Source organism: Brachypodium distachyon, chromosome 1, assembly GCF_000005505.3.
Source record: "Brachypodium distachyon strain Bd21 chromosome 1, Brachypodium_distachyon_v3.0, whole genome shotgun sequence".
Classification (NCBI taxonomy): Eukaryota; Viridiplantae; Streptophyta; class Magnoliopsida; order Poales; family Poaceae; genus Brachypodium; species Brachypodium distachyon.
In genome coordinates, this window is record NC_016131.3 from 5,102,416 (window position 1) to 5,109,072 (window position 6,657).

The following is a 6,657-nucleotide window of genomic DNA, read 5'->3' on the forward strand; positions in this document are numbered from 1 at the left end:
CAATATTGCTAAATACTAGACGCAATATTGTCCGACACGGTCTTGTCATGTAACTTGTGCGATATAGACCGGATGACCTTATATTGACATTGAAAAGTACTCCTCTGATTCATAATAAGTGTCAAAGATTTATTACAACGTTAGTACAACTTTTTACTAATTAAATCCTAAACATCTATAATCTCTATAAAGTTAATCCCCCTAACAGTCATAAATGTTTGCAAGCTTAAAATGCAAGGTGTTCACATCATCAAATTGATCTCCAGTAAGCACAACATTCAAAATGTTCAAATCATAAAGATAGTTCCCACTAATCCACACCATATGCATGCTAAGTGTTCATGTCACCAATCACCATACATATCATATGTTGGAGCCCCACTAGCTAGCACTCATTTTTCTGGCTTCTTCGTCAAATCAATGTTTTAGCTCCTAAAACTTTTCACTTCAAATTGTATATAAATATATCACCAAGTATCCATGATATGTATGTCGATTTTTCTAACAGCTTCGAATATTCAGGTTCCTGTAGCTTTTCTTTTCGTGTTTTCCAAAGTTATTAATGTTCATTTACATCAAATTTACTCTTTTTTTTTCCTGCATATATGTTATTGATGATAAAGTCGTTTGGCCATGTGATATCCATATTTCTTTTGCATCTGCTCGTATTATTGTCATTTATCCCTAACATCATGTCAAGATATGCAAACAGAATTATCCGCCGCATGCAACACGCGGGCAGTCACAGTTTATTGTGAATTAGAGGAAGTACTTAATTGTGGCTACGATTTTATACCACATGGATCACATATTCATAGAATAATTATTAGCTAAATTCTTGGCTGAACAAACCAAAAATGTGTCATAGTAGCCTTATAGCGTATATACACGCAATGCACGAGAACAGCTTTTCCTGTACCGACGTAGGATGATCTCTCTACGGGCATACGGCGCCCGCACACATAATTCTGCACCGCTTGTCACTTCAACACTGTAGGTGCCTTGCAGAGCCTGCACCGGCAGCTGATAGACGGGGGGACTTAAATCTACTTGCATTGCATGGAATTTATACCCTACTACTATCTAGCCCCTGGTAGGCTGCTACAGCACACGCCTCGTGTAGCAGAAACAATAACTCAGGACTTGAGGAGGGAGAAGGAAGGAGATTTATTTATTTTTGAAAGGAGAAGGACGTAGATCGACGGTGGCAATGGACTTAGCTAGCGGTTGACTTAGACGGTCGATGGACGGACGGAATATAAATACGAGTAAGTAATGCTCATCCTATTCGTAGACGTTGATATCTCATTGGTAAAGTGCAGAGGGGCGTACGTAACGTGTAGAGTAAACACGAACGTCGCCGTCGGCCGTGCACTTTATTCCTCCGGCGAGACACTGCTGATATTTACCGTGTCAGGTCCGTTTTCATGTATACATTTACTCCTTTTGCATGTAACAACACGCAACGTACGTACGTACGTACGTACGCTTTGGAGTTTTCCTGCATGCTGTAGCGTCGTGTGTCAACCGGGGAGCTTATTTCGCCGGGAGGACGCAAGTACAAAATCTTCCTGCATTGCATTCTAATGTGATCTTTTCGAAAATGTCATTCAGATGTGATATCAACTAGCGCATAACTAAAACATCCCATGCGAAATTCAAAATCCTTCAAAATTTACCATGGTAAGCTCTTCTCAAACCCCAGGACACAGGCCGGCTACCGGAGGCATGTGTCCGTCCCTCTTATATACGACCACCACAATAAAAAGAGTAAATGGAATCACTTATGTGATTGCAATTTACACAATGTAACAAAACAACAAACTTACAACAGTTAAACAAATTACCTACCAGCAGCTCTATCTCGCCGTCCTCAACACTTGGACTAGATCTGTCTCTCTCAACTCCAACGTGTCTTTCTCAAAAAAAAAGAAAAACTCCATCGTTGTCTCCAAGTGACCTCAAAGTCGACTGCGTTATGACAATTGCCATACATTTTAATATTTTATAGGTACTTCCCCACTTCCATAAACCCGAAGCGATTGCTACTTGTACAAAATTACTCTTTCTGTTTCATAATTTTTGTTTCAAATTTGTCTAAAAATGAATGTATCTATTTGTAAAAACGGTTAGGTACATATATTTCGATGAGAATTATGAAAGGGAGGAGCAAGTAGTTAAGAAGAAACGTGCACCCAAAATTCAAATTGAAAAGGCCAGAGGCCGGTCATGCATGCTGTGCAGGCTGCCGACCGGGTTGGGAACATGGGACAGCGGTACGTACACCCGTATAGCTAGGCCTGTAGCTCTGTTGAAAATGTTGCGGTCAACCGTTGCAGGCAAAAGAGAAAGATGTCGGTCAATACGATGTTCCCGTGACCGTCAAAGAAATCGAGATCGAGCTAGAGATGCATACATGCTTTCCTTTCCTCAGGTCTGGCCTGGCCTGCCCTGTACCCCACTTGGATTCTTTCTCATTGTTCGCATGTCATCTCCCGGGACGCCAAACTCCAAAAATTCAAAATTTTAAGACTTGCAATCCACGTGATTTGCGTACGTATGTCAGACATGTCGCTTAGAAGTATACAGCCAGATAGTACACCAGTCAACAGGATTCTTCCGATCGATGACAGTAATGTGAGAAACGAAACAAGAAACAAATTAACATTCGAAATTCGTGTGAACACTTTTTAGAAAACATCTTGTGGTTTTTTAAATCTAATCTCATGAACAGCAAATTCGGCTCGATCATTCTGGTCCAAAAGCCACAGGCATCACTTCGCCGTGAAAATCGCCGCACACGGGATCTCAAACCGGAAAGCTGAAACTGGGGATCCTCATCACATTCTCTCTCTCTCCCTGCCCCAGCTTTGATTAATGTAATGATGGCGAGAGTGGCCAGCGAGCGACTTTTTCCCGGAGCAGACAAGAGAGAGAGCACCCCCTGACCCAACGGCAAATCGATCGGGGCCAGGCCAGGCCAGGCAGGTTCCGCTTTAAACCCAAGAAACTTTCCCATGCAGCTCGTCGATTTTATTCCGTCGAATTTACGGCCGGATTCAGCACGCAGAAGCTCCATGACGGGTTTTATTGCGAGGAAGAGGAGGAGTCATGGGGTTTCATGGCCGGCAACAGTGCTGCAGCCCAGAAACATCAAACATGGAGTAGTAGTACTATTTTTTTCTCCCAGGGAAGCAACAGTGCAGCTCAGACCACATGCTCTCGATCGATCTCGTATGCACAGTTTGTCTGATCAGAGGAGAGATGGGCGCCCCCATAATAAATATCTGAGAACTCTCTATGAATGCCACATAGTCATGCTACACCATTTATGTTGTTATTGCTAGCAGGTTTGCCTGCGTGACGTAGGAGATCGGTCGAGTTTGCCGTGCATGAGAACAAGGCATGGAAGGCTCTGCCGGGCCCCGGGAGCTGTCCACGGGATCGATTAGACAAGTCATGAGGGGCATCTCCGTCCTCCATGAACGTGATGGCCATATGTGTTCGATCCATCGCGGACGAAGAAGCCGGAAGAAAGTGGCAAAAGATTTGAGTATCCGATACGCACGTCACCTCGTATATGCTTCTGGAATGCATGGCTAAAGGTGCGTGCGCCGTGAACAACCGTTTTCCAAGGAACGTACGTGTAAGTTTTTTTTGGCTGCGATTCACTGCTGCTTATTCTCCGTACGTCTGGCTCCTCTGAGAAATACCAATGTCAATTTAATTAGGACATCTACAAGAACATCCGTTCCCAACCTATTCAAAACCGGAACGGGAATTTTGTAAGCGCATAGGACCAGCGCCGCCATCGAACCAAAAAAACCAATTGAACTGATCGGTTTTTTTTTACCCTTTGTTAGATTTATTTTTGCATGGAAATGCTGAGATAACTTTGGAAGCAAAAGAAGACGATGCTATCTGTAGCTTTTCCTGTCGATGATTCAGTCTATCTAATTTTTAGGTGAATTCTTATTCATATTTCCTTGCGACTTACATTTTTATCTGTTTATTACAGCATTTATGAACAAAAATGTATTATTGTATATCTAAAAAATAGACAGTGAATGAAAACCTGAACCGAGAGCCTCATTAGTTTGATCACCAGTCTGGTTTTTAGGACACCCACGATAATAGGATCAGTATTGACTCTTAATGTCATTTATAGTTTGTGTTTTGAACTGACTCTATATAATTTGTTAGCATAAAGGTGATGTTGTACGATGTTGAAAAGGTTAGCTCTTAGTCGGTTCTTGACCTTAAAAGTCTAATTCTTCTCGAAATTTGGTTCTGTTCTTTCTAATTTTTTCCACGTCAACAACTCCTTAATAAGAATCAATTAAGAACTATCCTTTGCTGATGCCCTTGCTAGTTCTACGAAGCAAAGAGATACAAAGATGATTGGACATTTGGTATTTTTTTTGGCAGACGTAATAACTAATGCAAAGATATACAAAATAACATTTGAGAATTGTCCGTGTCCGTCTGCCGATAGATTTTTTTTATCCTAGACGATACATGCTGCTAAGTACGCACGCGTTTATTAGTTCCGCATGACGGTTCTTTGATTTGCAAACAAACTGATCTCCACGTGGTACCTTTCCCAAATTCCATAGGCCATAGCTGGGTCCTGGGCTGGGGGGCCTTATCTGTGTCTTGCTTTTCACTCCAGCAAATTAAGCATGTTTGGCAGAGTAGCTCGCGCCTTTCTCAGGCGTCAGTCTACGCGTGCAAACTCGGCGTCCTTTCGGTCCCACGTCCACGCGACCACCCGGCCTGCAGCTCACCCCGGTACCTGTTACACCCACATTACTCACCGCGTAAAACTTTGTGAGATCGATGGGTGTCACGTCGTACTTACGCCGCTGGTCGACTCGGAACTCGAACAATGAAATTAAACTCGATCGACAGCTCTTCCTGCGAAATTCAGGCAAACTGATACACGTCAGTCACGATCGGCGGAGTGCTACGGCCGGGTAGACGTACGTACGCCGGCCAGCTTTATCTGGCCTGCCACTACACTTGCTGCACAAGCGAACAGGTGTGCTAGCAAAGCTAGCTACTCCTAGGAGCAAACAAGTAAAAGTAGAGTACTTATTTTATAGGACGCCGAACGATCACGAGAGTAGATAAGAACATCCAATAGCCCGAGAGTACTTGCGACGAAGACACAGTACTACCAGCTGCAATGCAGGGGGCTCAGAGCGGCAAAAACAAAGTCCAACGGAAGGAAGGAAGATCGAACGAGAAAAAAAAAACTTTGTCCAAACTCGGTGCATGCATGATACGTGACGACAGATGCGTGATCGATCCTTTGTTGTGTGCACTGGCAATCTGGCATGCATGCATCTACTGCATGCACCGGTTTAGTTTTATATGTAAACGGATTTTAACTAAGTTGTTTGCCCTATCGCATCTATTGCCCAGCAGTTGCAGCTGCCGCTGCCATGCGTTCCCATATATGGCCTGGCACAGCACGAAACAGGCAAAAGTGGCTCACAGGAAACCAACAACCTAGCGACCGATCGAAGTACGTATAGTACTGGTACTACAAAATGTATGTGCAACTCCATGAGCTTGTCTTTTCTGTTGTGCATCGGTGCATATATATGACCTGTGTGTGTACAATTACATGCACATAGCCACATAGGGGCTGTTTGCTTTGGCGTTAGCCGTAGGGCAGCTAGGCAGCTGCAAAGGGCTAGCTGCTTGCTTCATGCTGGGGCGGGTGCATGCGAGCAGCAGCAGCAGCTGGTTGCATTTAAAGTTGGCTGGCCGTGGCTCTGACCCTGGTCCGGCCGCCTCTCTGGTTTTCCGTTGTCCCTTGGCTCGACGAGTAGATGGGCACGGCGCACGCACAAGATCCAAACAAAATCTAAGGTGGATTTGCATGCGTGAGAGAGAGATAGAGAGAGACCAGAAAGCACGGGGAAGAGAAGTACTGCGAGGGGGGACCCGGCCGGCCTGAGATAGCAACTATACGTGACTGCAGAGCAGCTGTTGGATTTTTTTTTTCTTTTCCACAACTATCTCCCTAGCCGCTGTAGGAGTTGGGATTCTCCCTCTCTCTCATGCTTTGCTTTGTTGTTTGCACCGTACGTCTTTCTGTTTCCTGTCAAACAACACAAGTTTTGCTTTGCTTCTTATTCCGCCATTCCAAACCTACCACTACAATAACAAGCTACAAAAAATAATAGCACATCCATCTACTTGACCTCTTCAGTAACATTTTACTCCTCCTCCTCCTGCTGCTGCTGCTACGTATACGTGCTAAAAAAAAGAGAGTTGGCTAACGATCACTTGCATGCATGCACAACCATGATCTGATTGATCAAAGAGAGTGATCTGACCACATTCTCTCTCTTTCCACCAAAGTCTAAACGCTTAGGCCCACCTGCACGATCTGCTATGCACCTATGCCCCCACACGTGCTACAGTAGAAGCACACCATTAAAGTGTTCCATTAAAAGCAGCTTACCTCCCTTCTGTTCTGCCCCTCTTGCCTGCCAAAACATGTCTCTAGTGCCCTCGTTTACACAGCTTAAATTAAAAACCAGCACCGGCCAAGTCAGTCTCGGCCTCCGTCTGCATGCCATGAGGGGTCGCCGTCTCCTCGACCTGCTCTCCCCTGCCCCTCTTCTCTGATTAATTTCAGAT